The following is a 17,892-nucleotide window of genomic DNA, read 5'->3' as shown; positions in this document are numbered from 1 at the left end:
TTTATTTCTCCATTCATTTGTCTGTGGGCATTCGGGTTGTTTCTACCATTAGCCATTGTGAACAGAGCTGGTATGAATGTGGGTGTGCAAATACCTCTAGCTCTTTAAGACGCTGTGCATTCTTCTGAAGCTATACCCAGAAGTGGAATTATGGGATCGTATGGTAGTTCTAGTATTAGGGGGCTTTTTGTTGTTGTGGTTTTTTAAGACGGAGTCTCGTTCTGTTGCCCAGGCTGGAGTGTGCTGGTACGATCTCAGCTCACTGCATCCTCAGCCTCCAGGGTTCAAGTGATTCTCCTGCTTCAGACTCCTAAGCAGCTGGGACTACAGGCACGTGTCACCACGCCCGGCTGGGGCTTTGCCATGTTGCCCAGGCTGGCATCAAACTCCTGAACTCAGGTGATCCACCTGCCTCGGCCTCCCAAAGTGCTGGAATTACAGGTATGAGCCACCGCGCCTGGCCTCTAGTATTCGTTCTTTAAGGAATTGCCAAAGTGTGCTCACAAGTGACATCTGAGCACCTGACACTGAGCTAGTCCGAGGGACAGAATTTTTATTTATTTAAATTTAAATAGGCACATTTCATAAATGCGAACTATACTGGATGGTACAGAATTCTAGTCCCACCTGTTCTTTACAAATGGAGAAACTGAGGTCCACAGAGTGACTGTCTTCCTGAAATGCCACTGTAAGTGGCCAGGCCAGCACAAGACCTTCACTGAATTTGGCAGCCCTGAAATCTCACATTTGTGCTGTGATATGCAGTTAACCCCGTGTCCCCCGACAGACCGTGGGCTCCAGTGAGACAGCAGCTGCCTCGGGATCCCCACCATACCTCTAACACTTGCTACATGAAGGGGACGCTCCATGGACACTTGTGGGCTGAATGGTTTTGTATAATCACACTGTGGTTTGCTGCTGCTGACCGAGGACATGCTGGCTGCAGAAGGTGGACAGGCTTGGAACTGAACAAAGTGGGGCCGTGCGAGTCCCCAAGGGGGCTGGGGATGGTTGCTCTCTCCATGCTGATCCCACAGCAAGAACGACCACCCCCAGCCCATGGGGAGACTGGGGAGATTCACCTGGCCCCTGACACACACAGGGGCCAGCCAGGCAGAGGTAAGAAGTCCATCCGTTCTGTCCACAGCCCCAGCTGCAGATGTGGAGACCACAGCGCTGCCCGGGGTTTTGCAGCCTGTCTGGGTGGAACAGACAGGGCCTGGGTGGAAGAGGCGGGGCCTGGGGACATTGCCACAGAGCACAGGGGTGGGCTCTGCTGGCCCAGGCTCACCCACAGCGCCTCCATGAGGATGGTCAGACCCACGTCCACAGCTGTCCCAAGACGCCGCTGCAAGGGCTGGCCTCCTCCCAACCCAGCCCACACACCATCCACCTGGCCCAGCGACTTCTGCCTGGAGCTGGGGCCCCATGGCCCTGTTACCTAAATTTTTATGTACCCAAACTTTATCAAATACTATTAATAGGAGAAGGCTCTAAACAGAAACGTTAGAGATCCCGTGTTTACATCCAAGGTAACTCTCACCACACTCTTGTCAGGAATGGAACAAGAAGGAAATGCATTTTTTTAAAAAAGTGGAAAGCTTGGCCAGGCATGATGGCTCACACCTGTAATCCTAGCACTTTGGGAGGCTGAGGTGGGCAGATCACTTGAGGTCAGGAGTTCGAGATCAGCCAAGCCAACATGGTGAATCCCCGTCTCTACTAAAAATACAAAAATTAGCCAGGCATGGTGGTGGGTGCCCGCAGTCCCAGCTACTTGCGAGGCTGTGGCAGGAGAATCACTTGAACCCAGGAGGCAGAGGTTGCAGTGAGGTGAGATTGTGCCACTGCATTCCAGCGTGGGTGACAGAGCAAGATCCCATCTCAAAAAAAGAAAGAAAGAAAAAAAAGTGGAAAGATTGAGCTCAGAGAAGTTAAGTAACTTATCTAAGGCTACACAGCACTGCCTGCCTCTTTCCACTGCTCCTGGCTGCCCTGAATCCTGATTAGAGAAGACGGTCTGGAGGGACAGTTTCCCCCTCCTTACACTGCAGAGCAAACTTTCAAGCTCCTGATGTCCCAGAGTCAGGTTTGCTTTGGGGGCTGGCTCCAGCCCTGGGGAAGCCTCACCCCTGCTCCACCGAGTCACCCACTCTCCTCCCCAGACTCCCGGGACGAGGTGACATCACTGCCTGCCACACCCCCACCCTCCTCCATGGCGGGGACAGCTCAAGTGACCACCCAGCCTAGGGCAGCCTTACACGTACCTATGCCTTCCCTCCCAGCTAATTATGTTCTGTACTGTGGAAAAGCTACATAAGACAAAATGCTGACCATTTTAGCCATAGTTCAGTGTTCAACTGAGTGGCACTGAGTATGTTCACAATGCTGTGTCTTTTTGTTTGTTGTTTTTTTTTTTTGAGAGAGTCGTCGTCTAGGCTGGAGTGCAGTGGTGCGATCTTAGCTCACTGCAACCTCCGCCTCCCAGGTTCAAGCTATTCTCCTGCCTCAGCCTCCCAAGTAGCTGGGATTAGTGTGCCCACCACCACACCTGGCTAATTTTTGTATTTTTAGTAGAGACAGAGTTTCACAATATTGGCCAAGCTGGTCTTGAACTCCTGACCTCAAGGGATCTGCCTGCCTCGGCCTCTCAAAATGCTGGGATTACAGGCATGAGCCACTGTACCAGGCCACCACTATCTATTTTGAGAATGTTTTCAATATCCTAAACAGAAACTGCACCCATCAAACACTCCCTCCCCACCCCCACCCATTCTACTTTCGCTCACGGCGGATTGCATTCCCGGCACCTCATACGCGTGGAATCATTTGGTGTTTGCCTTTTTGTGATGTATCTCACTGAGCGTAGTGTCTTCAGCATGCACCCATGTTACAGCAGGATTCGTTTCTGTCATTTGTGAGGCTGTTTGTCATGCATCCGCTGGCGGGCACTCAGCTTGTCCCCACCTTGTGGCTGCGGTGAAGCGTGCTGCTGTGAACATGGGCGTGCCAGGGTCTGTCTGAGTCCCTGATTTCCATTCTCTCAGGTATCCAGACTCATTACTACCAGTACCCACGTCAACTCTCAGAGAGGTTCTTGTTTGGACAATGACTGACAGGTCACCCCACAGTCAAAGCAAAGCACACAGCTTCCCTCCTGGCTCCATGGCTGGGAGTCAGGGGCCTTGGGCTCTGGTTCTGGCTCCAAGTGACCCTTTTCAAGTCTCTCCACCCTGGGAAACAGGCCCTGTACCTCCTGATCTCCCTCCCAGCTCCTGCTCTGTGAGCTGCTTGGTGCCCGGGGCTGTGACTTGCTCAGTGATAGCCCCAACTCTTCACCCAGCCGGTGAGTAGCACAACAGCTGCTCCAGAAATAATGAACACATCCACCAACAGATGCATGGACAGGCCCAACGTGGTGAAGCCCCACGGTGGAACATTACTCAGCCATAACGAGGCAGGAGCATGCTCCAACACAGAGAAGTCTGAACACATTATTCCAACCGCAAGAAACAAAGCACGAAGGCCATATATTTTATGGTTCTAGTTAAAGGAATGCTCAGGATGAGTAAATCTATAGAGACAGAGAGCAGATTCGTGATTTCCAGGGGCGAGGGGCAGAGGAGTGACTGTGTCATGAGCGTGGCGTGTCCTTGTGGGGTGAGGAAAATGTTCTGGAATTAGACAGAGGTGATGCTTATAGAAGGCTGTGAAAAATGCCACTGAACTGTGCATTCTGAATCGGTGGATGGTACAATATGGAAATTATATCTCCATGAGGAAGGGAGAGGAAGGGGAGGAAGGGAGAGGAAGGGAAAGAAGGAATGGAGGGAGGGGAAAGGAAGGGAGGGAGGGAGGGAGAGGGACAGAGGGAGGGGGAAAGAAGGAAAGAAAGAGGGAAGGAAGGCAGGCATTTCTAGTGAAGCTGGATTAAAATGAGTCCAATGGAAGCAGCAAACCACCATGGCACATGTCTTTCTTATGCAACAAACCTGCATGTTCTGCACATGTATCCCAGAACTTAAAAGAAAAGAAAGAAGAATCCAGTGTTTCCCACAGGTGCCCACCAGCCAGCTTTACAGCTCAGAGGACAGCTGAGGCCCAGATGCCAACACTTAGGCTTAGGGCCTCAAGCCAGTGCCGCCAGACAATGCCCCAGACGACTGCCCCATCTTCTCCCAGCAAGGGTGTTTCTGGGGTGGAAGCCAGCCAGATGTGTCAGGTGGCAGGAGACCCTGACAGTTTCTCGGCAGGTTCCCGTTCTGAACCCAGGCCTATGCCAGGGCCCCTCTGCCACTCACTGGCTCTGGTGGCAGCAGGTCACTGGTCCTGTGATGGGGACTGCCCCAACTCTGCCCATCCTGAGGACCCACTGCCTCCTCCTGCAGGCATCCACTGGACCATCTTCTCTCCAGAGTTGTTGGTGGGTTTAAGGCAGGGATGAAAGAGCTGTAGTCCACACAGCCCTGAGCCAGCGACCTCTGGGAACATCTGGGCTTGATAACAAATTCTTACCCCTATTCCAGGGCCTGCCAAGATGACAGAATTAGATTGCTGCCTGTGGCTGGGAAGAGGGTTGTAGGACATCTGGCTGGGAGACAGTGCCCAGTGAGGAGACAGTTATTAGATGTGACACATTTTAGGGGCCCTCATATTCATCACAGCCCCAGGGCTGACCTTGGCCCACTGGGCCTGGTGCCCAGGGAGAGGGCTCGACACGGCAGGCTGGCAAAGCCCGACTTGGAAACCAAGACCCAAGGGCCACCCTTCACTGCCCACCCCTCCCTGTTTGTCTTGCCGATTGTTCTATGTCCCAGAAATGTCCACACAAGTCCCATCAGCCTCGCTGGCCAAATGCAGAGATGGTGCTGCTGGGGCCAGGGATCCTGAGCCACCGGCTGATGTTGTTCCCAGCTGCAGGGGACAGCCACATGGTACCCATGTGACAGCCGGGCCTGCACCCTAGGACAAAGCTTTCAGGGTCAAGTCTGTGCCATTCCCCCATCTCCCCGAAATCCAACCCATACCTGGCTGTCAGAGCACAGACTGAAATGCCCACACCCTACACACTTGCTCAGTCACCACCCATGGTGGCCAAGCAGAATGCAAGGCCGTCCTCATCCTCCTCCTGTCCACAGAGGCCACCAACCAGGCCGTGGTAAGGGAGCCAGTGGCACTCACCACACCCTGTCAGCCTTCCCGGTCCGCGTCCATGAGAAAGCTGCTGGCACCTCTGGCTGGCACCCTTGCCCTGGCGAAGCCTTACTTGCCTCCATCCACCCCAGCCCAGTGTGGGCCCAGCAGTCTCCTTACTTTGCCTCATAACAACACACACAGGAGCAGCCCCAAGCTGCCCTCCCTCTGCAGGCTCCCATGAACCAGACCTTGGGGTCACCACCCCTGTGGCAGCTCCACTGCTATCCGCAGGCCTTCCCAGCAGCCACAAGCCCATAGGGGACCTCAGGTCCTATAACCCACCAAAGGGCTTCTGAAAGGTGAATGAGTCCCTGATGCAGGCAATGCCAGCAGAGCAGTGTCCTGGGCTGCTCCCTCCTCCTCTCCTACCTCCCTGGGTGCCTGCAAAGTCCTTCAGATCCCTGCTGAATCCTGGGGAAGCCCTGCCTTGCAACAGAGTGCACCATCCCCGCTCCCACATAGAGCCTGTCCTCTGCGTCCAAGCAGCCTCCCCACGACGGTAACTGAATAATGATGTGTGCAGTTTCCTCTCACCGCAACCCCCCCAAGTAGGGTTCGTGAAGCCAGACACCTCATCCATCACGTTCATTCCTGATGTGACATTCCACCCACCAGGCCCGGGCTTCTTCAGAGCAGCGTCGGGCTCACAGCAAACCCCAGCAAAAAATCTAGTGAACGAACGAACAAACAAAGAAACAAAGCTCACCACGGCAGCCAAGGTTTACTGGGGGCTCTCTGTGCCAGGCGTTACTCTAATTTTGTTTTTTAGAGAGTGGATCTCACTAATGTTGGTCAGGTTGGTTTCAAACTCCTGGCCTCAAGCGATCCTTCCATCTTGGCCTCCCAAGGTAGGCATAAGCCATTGCACCCAGCTCCAGGTATTACTCTAAAAGCTGCTCAGGAACTATTATGGATTATCACACAACCCTATAAGGTAGCCACTGTTATTGTCCCATTTCACAGATAAGAAAACTGAGGCCAAGAGTACTTTTGTTGGTTATGAGGCTCACAAAGCAAGTGAGCAGTAGAGCCAGGATTTGAAGCCAGGTAGTAACGCCCAGGCTGCTGACCCCCTCCCCAGGCCAGGTCTTTGGGCACCATAGAAAGGCTGGAGAAGTATGGGGTTCCTGCAGCCAAGACCCAGAAGGTGCCAGCTGTGGTGCAGGCACCTCAACACTGAGGCCTCGGCCTCCAGCTCCTCCCTCAGTTGCTCTCCCCAGGGAGTTGGAGACAGAGTCCTGAGCTGCCAGGAGGATATTCCACCCACAGCCAGGGAAGGTTACGAGGGCTCTTCCCAGGGTTTAGGGGCAGCCCAGGCCTATCAAAGCACATTCAAATTTCAGTTTCCATAACTTCCCTTGCAAGAAAGGTGATGGTACCAGCTACTGGGCCAGGCTGGGGTTGCCAGATTCCCAGGGCACAGGTAATGCAGGTAAAGGAAAGCGAATGGGAAGGTGACAGGGCTGGAAGCTAGCCACACCTGCAGAGGTGGGCCGACCTCAGAGAAAGAACTGCTCTGGAACAAGATGGTAAAGAAACTATAGACAATAATGGCAGATGATGATCCCAGGATCCTAGTGGACCAGGACCACAACACTGATTCATCTGACAAGTATTTATTGTCTACTTCACAGTAACAAAAAATGACACTACAGGCTTGAGATCAGTCCGAATGAAAACAGCGGCGGCACATGGGAACCTGAAGTTCATTTATTTAAACGTTTATTAACCAAGACTTCCAGACAGGTTTGAAGCAGTCTTTCACATGTAAGGAGCTCACAGTCTGATACACTGGTATAGGATGTGTGTGTGCCACAAACTTCTTTTAGAATCTGGTGAAAAGTAAGAACTCTCCCTAGAAAAGGTGTTGAAGACAGACAGACACAAACGCATTTTGGAGGGTTCCTCAAAGAATCCCCAGGCCAGTGGATCCAATTAAAAAAATAACTTGGCACTCTGGGAGGCCGAGGCAAAAGGATCATTTGAGCCCAGGAGTTCAAGATCAGCCTGGGCAACGTAGCCAGACCCCATCCCTATAAAATGAGAATTATAAAAGAAAAACCTTGGTCTGGTGAGAACGCAATAGAATTGAATAGGGTCGTCCCAGAATTACCTTCGGCACTCTGTGAACTTTTGACCACACACACAGTGCTGGGTTCTGCAGCCAGAGAGGAGGGAGGGCAACTTAACAAAAATGATTCAAGGTGGAAGATTAGTCTAAGAAACAAAGAGGTGAGAGGAGACGGCTGAGCCCAGCTGGTCTCCATCCCTGCGCTCCGGCAGGAAGAGCTCCCAAGTGAGAACCAGTTGGGCAGAGAAGAGGAGGAATGTCAATCCCAGAGGGCTTTGAAGACAGGATCTTTTCCCATCTACTCAACTCTGCTGCTCACTCCCTTGTGTTCCTATTAACCTACCCAAGCTACTACAAACACCCCATAAATGTCATTGGGGACTTCCTGTTCTCTTCTAAAGATGGAAACACGGAATATAAATGACCACATTTTGCAAATGTGTGTGGGTGGGGGATCAAGGACTGAGTTTTTAAAATGCACACAGCTTGTCTAATTTGTTAAATCCAAATCGAATTACACTTCACGCTTTGTGTGAAGCAGGAAGCATCTCCTCAAAGTCTGGTTAGGACCTGGGATGCCAGAAAGTTGAGACTTTGCCCTCCCCTCCTGAGGAACTCTGAAACCCTGCCTAGAAACCCCAGCACACAATGGCTCTGGCCTCCCAGAGAAAGACAGGGATTTGCAAAGGCCAAGAGCTGCATTTTCCTCCGAGCTGGAGCTCTTTCCGTTTTCACGATGGGGCTTAGACAAAATTGCAGCTTGACGGTTCCCACGGCAGTGTTTTTTTTCTTCTAGGGGAGAGAGAAGGTGGAAGAGCTAACAAGAACCCTGTGTGCTCCTTTGCATGACCTGGAAGGGACAGGTGGTGTGAGTCTGTCTCCATCCGGTCTCTTCTTTCTTTCATTCAGAGGCCCGAGGCGCCGCCAAGGCAGGGAGGCGGAGTCCGCACTTTTACTGCCAGCCAAGGTTCCTCCAGCTTTTCCCTCGCCAAACCCTTTCAAGAAAACCTCTCCTCTATTGTGGAGGAAGGAATCTCAAGCAGCTCTGCCTTTCTGCCAGTACGGTTCCAACTGCGGCCCCGGTTGGTAAAGTCAAATTTGGACAAGGTCCAAGGGCTCCCCACGCCACCGCCCTTTCTGGAAGAGGCCCTCCTCTGTTCTTTCATTTGCAACCCACCTCCTCCCTAGCCTGAGTTTTCTCACCCAGGCTCTGCGGCCTATTGAGACATCAAACTTGGGACGGAGCAGGCTCCAACCTGCAAACCGCCACCATTCACTTCCTAAAAAGCTGCTCTCAGAACTTAGGCTGCGGGGAGGGCAGGCCAAGGATGAATCCTCCGACTTCTCGTATGGTGTGTGTGTTGGGGGAGCTCTATTGTATTCTGTTTTCTGCTGCCCCCTTGCCTTGCCCCAGCTCCTGGAGCCAATCCGCTGCAGATGCAGGATCAGGGAATGGGCCTGATGCCTCCCCCACCCCAGGGAACCTTCCAGGCCCCTACCCCAAAGCAACCCCAAGACCCAGCCCGTGCCAGCCCTCTGGCCATGTCCACAGTGGCCGGGCCAACCACAGAGATTCCATTAGTTCTTGGCAAATCTGCAAACTTAAAAAGAGAAAGAAAAGTTCCCCTGTGGGTGGATGGACACTGGCATCTGTCACGGGCTGGAATTTCCTCTTATCAGGGATGTCCCCTGAGCAGGGGTGAGGGAGGGCAGGGCCCAGAGCCTCCCTCCTCTCCCCAGTCCCCTCCACTATCAGCAGGGCTGTCAGCAGATACACAGCAGAGCTCGGCAGTGAGGCAACCACAGGGGCTGGGGGTGCTGGGGCTCTGCCTCCCCCAACTTATGAAATCATCTGAAATAACAAAACATAGACAAGGGTCTCTGGGGTGCAGCAGGGTGGCCCCCTGCCAGGAGCTGGGTAGAAAAAAAGCTTTCCCCCAATTCCCTTCTGCTGTGCAGATCAGCTCAAGGCCTGGGGATGCTGCAGAGGCTGCCCCATGTCCAGGACTTCAGACAGAGCAGGGGGCTGGAGGCAGGGCCTGCTTGGGGGTGGGGGACAGGCAGGGAGGGGCACATTCCTGGGCCATGAGTAGGAGCCTGACTAAATGACCCCTTCAGGAGTGAGAAAGACATCACACACAACTGTCTGATCATAGCCAGAGGGGCTGGGAAGGTGGGGGAGGGGTGAAGGGATCAGCTGCTCCAGGTACCCCAATCAATGCTGCACCCACACTGGGCTGATGAGGGTTGGTATACTGTTTTCTCTCCCCATCTCTGGGCCCTGAGCCAGGAGTCCTCCTGCTCAGGAGCCTGGGGGTTGAGGAGGTCTGGAAGCAGTGGGCCCACAGTGCCATTGCCTTGGGAACCCATGGGGCTCTGGATATGACCCCCTCAGTCCTTACTTTGCAGGCATCCTACCTGAAGTGCACCCACCTCCCAGCAGAGCTGCTTAGAATCCTGCATTTCCAAAAGAAAGACCAATCAAAGAAGTGAGGAAGCCAAAGAGAGGCCTTGTAAAAGCTTATGATGCATTTTCCACATGCACACTCCAGCAACTTCAAATGTGCTTTCTGAAATAAGAATGGGATGGGGATGGATGGTTGGATGAATGGGTGGGTGTATGGGTGTGTGAATGGGTGAGTGGGTGGACAGATGGACACATGGATGAATGGATGGGTAGGTGGATGAACGAGCAGGTGAATGTATGGGTGGGCAGATGAATGAGTGAGTGGATGAATGACTGGATGGATGAATGAGTAGATGGGTAGATGAGTAAATTGGTGGATGAGTGGACAGGTAGATAAATGAATGAGTGGATGGGTGGATGAGTGGATAGGTGGATGGCTGGATAGATGAATGAGTGGATAGATGAATGAGTGGATGGATGAATAAGTGGATAAATGGATGAGTGGATAGGTGGATGGCTGGATGGATGAATGAGTGGATAGATGAATGAGTGGATGGATGGATAAGTGGATGGGTAGATGAGTGAATGGATGGGTGGACAGATGCATGAGTGAAGGGATGCATGAGTGGATGGGTGGATGAATAGATGGGTGGATGGATGAATGAGTGGATGGGTGAATGAATGGATGGGTGGATAAGTGGATGGGTAGATGAGTATATTGATGGATGAGTGGATGGGTGGATGAGTAAATAGATGGATGAGTAGATGGGTAGATGGATGGATGAGTTAATTGGTAGATGAGTGGATGGGTAGATGGATGGATGAGTAGGTAAGTGGATGGGTGGATGGATGAATGAGTGGATGGGTGGGTGAGTACATGGGTAGATGACTGAATTGATGGATGAGTGGATGGGTGGATGAGTAGATGAACAGATGAGTATATTGATGGATGAGTGGATGGGTGGATGAGTGGATAGATGGATGAGTGGATGGGCAGATGGATGGATGAGTTAATTGGTGGGTGGATGGATGGATGGATGGATGGATGGATGGATGGATGAGTTAATTGGTGGATGGGTGAATGGATGAACGAATGGATTGATGGAGGAGTGGATGAGTGGATGAGTAGATGGGTGGGTGGGTGGATGGATGGATGGATGGATAGGTGGATGAGTGGATGGATGAATGAGTGGATGGGTGGATGGGGAGATGGGTGGGTGGGTGAATGGATGGATGGATGGATGGATGGATGGATGGATGGATGGATGGGGAGATGGGTGGGTGGGTGGATGGATGGATGGATGGATGGATGGATGGATGGATGGATAGGTGAATGAGTGGATGAGTGGATGGATGAATGAGTGGATGGGTGGATAGGGAGATGAATAGATGGGAGGATGGATGAATGAGTGGATGGGTAGATGGGTGGATGAGTGAATTAGTGGATGGGTGGATGGATGAATGAGTGAATGGATAGATGAGAGGATGGATAGATAGATGAGTGGATGGGTGAATGAGTGGATGAATGGATGGGTGGATGAGTGGATGGGTGGATGAATGGATGAATGGATGAGTGGATGGGTGCATGGGTGGGTAGATCAATGGTTGGATGAGTAGATGGTTGGATAAGTGGAAGGGTGGATGGGTGGGTGAGTGGACGGGTGAGTGGGTGGAAAGACAGGTGGGTGGAAAGACAGGTGGGTGGAAAGACAGGTGAGTGAAAAGATGGGTGGGTAGGTGGATGTGGCCTATCCAAGGAGTCTCAGAAACACATACACACACCCTTTCACCCCAGACTCTCCCCAGGAAAAAGCAGTGTGCGAGGATGGTTGCCTGGCTACCCCAAGACAGTCACTTTCATCCTCTCTGGAACACTGCCTGGGGGGATGCTGTACAGGGCATCTAAGCAACCTCTGAGCTCAGGGTATGAAACACCAGGAAGCAGGAGGCGTGCTCTGACACCGCAGGCTGCTCCATGGCCTCTGCTGCCTGCACTGTGGCATGAAGCTCAGCGGCACCTCTGAACTTGGGTTTCTGACCAGATGGAGCCACCAGTCCTCCGAAGAATAAAACACACAGGGGTCACCCTTGCCTCTGAGGAGCAGAGAATGACGACCACCCAGCCCTTCCTTTCCCCAAATGCTCTCCAGGCTTCTGCACAGGGCTCTGATGACCTTCCTCCTGCCTCTGGCGATTCTCTCAGCCTCTGCTGGCTCCTCCTTCACCGTCACCCATGGAGTCAGTCCTGGCACCTTGAGGGACCCGCTCCTTAGCTGACTTCACCCACCCCTGGGCATTCAATGCCAACAATACCACCTTCTTTGTCCAGATACACACTCAGGTGTCAGCCTGACAGCTCCTGGGGGCCATGACTCACAGATGTGTCCCCAGGCCCCCTGTGCCAGGCCCTCTGCTGGGTCCTGGGTATCCATAGCCATTGCCACTGTCAAGCCCAGATGTCTGAAGGCATCTTGAACCAAATGACCATGCCCCAGGCTGAACTCTAGAGCTCCCATCCCACCGCCTGCTACCCCATCCCCCATCGAAGTGAACGGCCTCGTGTCTTGCAGCTAGATCTCCGGGGGCTGTGCCTGGACCGTCCATTTCCATGACTCCACGTCCACTCATCTATCCCAAACTCCCATCAATGTTAACACAACATATCTCAGCCACCTGCAACCTAAGCCACCACCATTAACTGCCCCTGCCCCATCCCTCTTCCTTAAAACACCAAGAGGCCTGTCATAAAACTTATCAAATTAATCTTGATTGTTTCCCTCCATGAAACTGTGACCACCTGGGATAAGCCAGATTCCTGAGGCTACAGAATCCTGTCTTACCACCAACGTGCTGTGTGACCCTGAGCAAGTAATTTAACCACTCTGCATCTCAATGTTCTTATATGTGAAATGGGATAATAACATCTGTCTCATAAGAATGCTGGGGATCAAACGAGATACTTATGAAGCACATAGTGTTGTGCCTGGTCGGTAAATGCTCGAAGTCTTTAACAAAGCACACGCCCCTAACCTAACCACATCTAGACTCCCTAACTCTGTTCAGCTCTTCCGAGGAGGTTTCCCACAGAGGTCCTCCCTGCTGGGGCGGTCCTCTCCTGGAACACCTGCTTGGTCTCCCAGGACAGCTAATCTACACTGGGTCCCTCAGTGCTCACACAGGTAGCCCAGAATGTGGCCTTACACATATGGCCCCCAGATTGCTGTCTAGGGTCTGTTGCTTCACTGCCCACAAAATCTTACACATCTGAAGCATCCAGTAAGACCTTGTGAATGAGTGAGTGAATGAATGAATGAATGGCCAGCCTGCTGCCCTTTCATGCAGCCCCTCCTCTCTCCCAAAGCAGCATGGGGACAACCACTACTCCTGTCTACTCTGGGGACACCGCTCCCTCTGTGCTGGCCGCACTGATCAGAGTCCTTTCCCACGGTGTCCCTGTGGCTTTGGTGTGTGGCCGCCTGTGAATGAGACGCTCACGATTTCCGGCTTCCACCGTCCTTCTGGAGCCACAAAGCACTAAGGCAGACGGATGGAAGGGCTTCCTGGGACAGCTGGGGCGGGAGGCCCCTTCAGGAAATTTTGTTGAGGAAATGGTCAGTGTGGGATGAGACGCTGGGTTGGGAGGGGAGTGGGGCGGGGACTTGGGGCCTGCCAGTTCCACAGCCAGGGACCCTAATCCCCACCTCCTTCCCCGCCCACTCTCCAACCCCAGTGTTGGGCTCAGGGCCTCTGGGGTCTCTCCCAGGAACACAGAAGACACAGTAAGGACCAGGGACACAGGACAGGCAGAGCCCCTGGGAGGGGGCCTCCAGCCAGAACACCTGGGCCTACGCCTGGCTCCATCCAGACCCAGAGACCTTGGCCAGGCCATTCTCCACGCTGAGGCAGGGGTGCTCCTTAGAGGCCGCCGGTCACCAAGCACCACGTGGAAGACGCCCTGGAGAGCTACCATCTTCTGAGATACCAGCGGAGGGTCAGATGTCTCATGGCCCAAGGATGACTTGGTCCCAGCATCTATCCATCTACCATCCGGCATGAAAAGCCTGCTGTGTCATGGCCAGCCCCAAGGGAGGTGATTCAGGAACCAGCAAAGTGGATTTAGTAACTGAGACACTGCCAGGGACTTGGTAGAAGTCCCTAAATGTACCAGACCCAGCCCTGACCCCCACAGAGCTCAGACAGGCTAAAAGATACGGGGCCAAGCTGAGCATCAGAGGGGCGCTGACCCCAGGGCGGACCGGAGCAGCTCACTCTACAGTTGACAAATGGCTCACATTTACTTGATCGCATCTTAACCTCTCCTGTGAGGCCTTCCTTAGATTCTCTCTTCCCTAAAGTTATCAGTTGTGCTTTTGAAATCAGATCAAAGTAATAAAACTGCAGTAACAGCGTGTTCTCACGAATACTGGGATATTGGCTGGGTCAGTGAGGGAGCCCACAGGTCTCCCGCGCTGCCCTCTCCATGTACCCTCCGGGCCGGCCCACCCTCCACACTTCCTGCCTCTCCTCTTTCTCTTCCTCCCAAGGATCCAGGGCCTGGGGTTAACGTACTGTGGGACTCAAACGGTGACCTCCAGGAAGAAATGCCAGCGTCTTCCTTCCACCTGGTAGCGACCCCAGGCTTGCTCACGCTCACGCAGCCACCGCAGACAGCAGCCGGAACCTGCAAGCTCCCAGGGTGGAAGCCTGTCCCCTCCCAGGCCCCTTCCAACCCGAACTAAGGGAAGGAGCCACATTCATATGGTAATTTCTCCCAGGGCTGGGAGGGGGAAGGGGCCTGACCGGGGCCTTCTAGAGGCTGCGCCCACAGGGCTTTCCAAGCCGGCTGGGTTCCTGGGCTGCATCCTGGAGGAGTGGCCACAGGCTGCAGCGCGAACCGCCCACCGGCTGGGGAGTGGGTGCCCAGATGCGGGCCTGGGCAGGGGCCTTCGCTTTACAGGCTGGTGGTTTAAAGCGACAATGGACACACATTTGTGTTAGTTTACTCGTGTGTGTGTGTGTGTGTGTGTGTGTGTGAGAGAGAGAGAGAGAGAGAGAGAGAGAGAGAGAGAGAGACGTACACAGTTCAGAAACACAGTAGCACATTACTCCCCCACGACCTCAGCCCTGGGAGACCTGTGGCCATCCTCACCTGGGGGCTTCAGCCCTTCCATCCTCCCCAGGAAGGTCCGGATTAAAAGACACTTCCCCCAGCCTCAGCCCAGCCCCCTACCAGGGGTGAGTAACACCAAACTCACCCTCTCCCTCCCCTCCCACTTCCTCTCTCACACTGTAACTAGCTGCAAGGAGCTCACCCACCAGTGCCTGCCAATCTACTGCAGAAAACACACACGAACCTCGCACTTCCCGTTTCTGATTTGTTCTGGGCTCCAACAGGCAAAGGAAACTAGAAGTCATCGGCCAGGACCCAGCTGCAGGCCCTAGGGCCATTCTGCCTCCGCACCCCACCCCCACCCATCCCTGCATTGAGTCAATGTCCATTCATCCATGGAGGGAGGCCTGGACTCAAGATGAAACAAAGGGCGTCTTGGCCTCCTGGGTCTCACGGTGGCCTGTGCTGGTGAGAGCAACCTCAGAGAACAGCAGAGAAACACAGGCTGCAACAAGGACTCACAGCAATGCACCCCTACCTGGGTCCCTCAGCAGACACATGGCTTAAAGGCTGGTTGGCTAAATCACATGACCTTGCAATTACCCAAGAGAAATGAAAACGTGTTCGCACAAAAACCTGTAGATCGGCACTCACTGCAGCATTCTTCACACTAGCCAAGAAGTAGACACAACCAAAATGTTCATCAGCAGACGAAGAGATACACAGTGTGGTCTATCTGTGATGGAATATTATTCAGTCATGAAAAAGAATGGAGCACCAATACAAGCCACAATTCGGATGAGTGAAAGGAGAAAATACTCTACCAAGTGAAAGGAGACAGATACTGTAGGATTCCATTTACACAAACTATCTAGAACAGGTAAATTCATAGAGACGAAAGCAGATGAGTGGTGGCTAGGGGCTGACAGCCAGGAGTTGGGAATAGGGACTGGTCACTAATGGGGACAAGGTCTCTTTTGGAAATGATGAAAGGTGCTGGGATTAATGGTTATGCATGTATAACTGCGATGGTGAATTTTCTGTGTCAACTGGCCTGGGCTATGGGGCACCGAGGTATTTGGTCAAACACTATTCTAAGCGTGCCTGTGAGGGTGTTTTGGGGTGAGTTTAACATGTATCCTTTTTACTTTTTAGGAAAAAAAAAGTTCAGCTCACTGCCAGCACTCACTTAATTTTTCCATGAGGCTGAAGCAAATCTGACTAATGTTCTACGTGAAAATTAAATGTAAAAACTGGCCAAGCACGGTGGCTCACGTCTGTAATCCCAGCTCTTTGGGAAGCCGACACGGTGGATCACTTGAGGTCAGGAGTTTGAGACCAGCTTGGTCAACCTAGTGAAACACCGTCTCTACTAAAAACACAAAAAATTAGCCAGCAGTGGTGGCAGGCACCTTGTAATCCCAGCAACCTGGGAGGCTGAGACTGGAGAATCCTTGAACCTGGGAAGCAGAGGTTGCAGTGAGCTGAGATCGTGCCACTGCCCTCCAGCTGGGGCAAGAGAGAGATTCTGCCTCAAAAAACAAAAAAAAAGAAGTTTTTTAAAAAACCAAACTGTTTCTGCAGTTATTTCTAAGTAAAACATCAAGTCATCTGAATCATCAGAATCATCTTTTTCAGAAAAATCAGATTCATCAAATGAATCTTCAGGCAACAACTGATGGGAACAATGTTTACATCACTCGTAGGGATGCTGTGTTCTCTAGGGTTTGACATTTTCAGCAATTGAGAATGATTATGATGATGATGACGATGATTATTTGAGATGGAGTCTTGCTCTGTCACCCAGGCTGGAATGCAGTGATCTTGGCTCACTGCAACCTCCTCCTTCTGGGTTCAAGCCATTCTCCTGCCTCAGCCTCCTGAGTAGCTGAGATGACAGGCACCTGCCATCACACCCAGTTAATGTTTATATTTTTAGTAGAGACGGGGTTTTACCATGTTGGCCAGGCTGGTCTTAAACTCCTGACCTCAGGTGATCCACCAGCCTCAGCCTCCCAAAGTGCTAGGATTACAGGCATGAGCCGCTGATAATTACTATTTTTTTTTTTTTTAATGAAAATACCACTAGTAAAAATGGGATGCTGTAAACAGAATGATGTCTTTTGTTTCTGAAGTTTGTTTTGTTTGTATCCTAGAGTGATGTGAAAATAATAAAAGCAAGGTATTTCCCGGCAACGTTACCTTAGGGTAAATGCCGCAGCCAGGAACACTGCTGGTGAGTATTCTCAGGGCAAATAGGGAAAGGGTGCAATCAGGAGCCCAGGTAACACACACACTGTGTGCCCTGATGTGGGTGGGCCTCACCTGATCAGTTGAAGGCGGCAGGGTTTGGAATGCACACTGCAAGATACAGTGCCTTGACATAGTGAATATTTTCAGCTGAAGGAAAAGAAATGGCAGGTCCAAGAAGGACTTGCTGACCTGCCCCTTCTCTGAAGTAGATCATAAGCCCCTCACGCCAGAGGTGCCCTCCCTACAGCCAGTGGTAAGGAAGAGCCCCATCGCCAGAGATGGAGGATCTGAGACGGCCCCAGTACGCAGGCCTTGCTGAGACCCCCCCGCCCCCCGGGCTCACTCCTCAGCTCATCCTCTGTTGCTCTGTCACAGTTTCCCACCACTTTCCACTCTTCATCAAACCCAGCATAAAAACACTCAGGCCAGGCCGGGCACAGGAGCTCACACTTGTAATCCCAGCACTTTGGAAGGCCGAGGTGGCTGGACCACTTAAGGTCAGGAGTTCAAGAAGAGCCTGGCCAACATGGTGAAACCCCAACCCTCCTAAGAATATAAAAATTAGCCAGGTGTGGTGGTACACACCTGTAATCCCAGCTACTCAGGAAGCTGAGGCATGAGAATGGCTTGAACCCAGAAGGCAGAAATTGTAGTGAGCCAAGATCATGCAACCACTGCACTCCAGCCTGGGCAACAGAGCAAGACTCCGTCTCAAAAAAAACAAACAAAACAGCTCAGGCCTAGGCTGGGCACGGTGGCGCATGCCTGTATTCCCAGCACTTTGGGAGGCCAAGGCAGGAGGACTGCTTGAGCCCAGGAGTTTGAGACCCACCCAGGCAACATAGAGGGACCCTG

General features: G+C 52.5%; 1 protein-coding gene across 11 annotated transcripts in view; it reads right to left on the bottom strand.

Moving 5' to 3' along the window:
• The window catches only part of SEPTIN9 (septin 9), a 213,951-nt gene that overhangs the window by 21,631 nt on the left and 174,428 nt on the right, over nucleotides 1-17,892 (bottom strand). Inside the window, exon 1 of one of the 11 annotated variants that reach the window (XM_008997811.5) lies at nucleotides 14,244-14,386. The exons of the other annotated variants lie outside the window; for them this stretch is intronic. The gene's annotated coding sequence lies outside the window, so the exon portion shown is untranslated. Of the gene's footprint in view, nucleotides 1-14,243; nucleotides 14,387-17,892 lie in introns of those variants that run through there. 11 annotated transcript variants of the gene reach the window in all.

This window comes from Callithrix jacchus, chromosome 5 (assembly GCF_049354715.1).
Source record: "Callithrix jacchus isolate 240 chromosome 5, calJac240_pri, whole genome shotgun sequence".
Lineage (NCBI taxonomy): Eukaryota > Metazoa > Chordata > Mammalia > Primates > Cebidae > Callithrix > Callithrix jacchus.
Note: the sequence above shows the minus strand (reverse complement) of the source record. Positions and strands in the feature narration are given on the sequence as shown.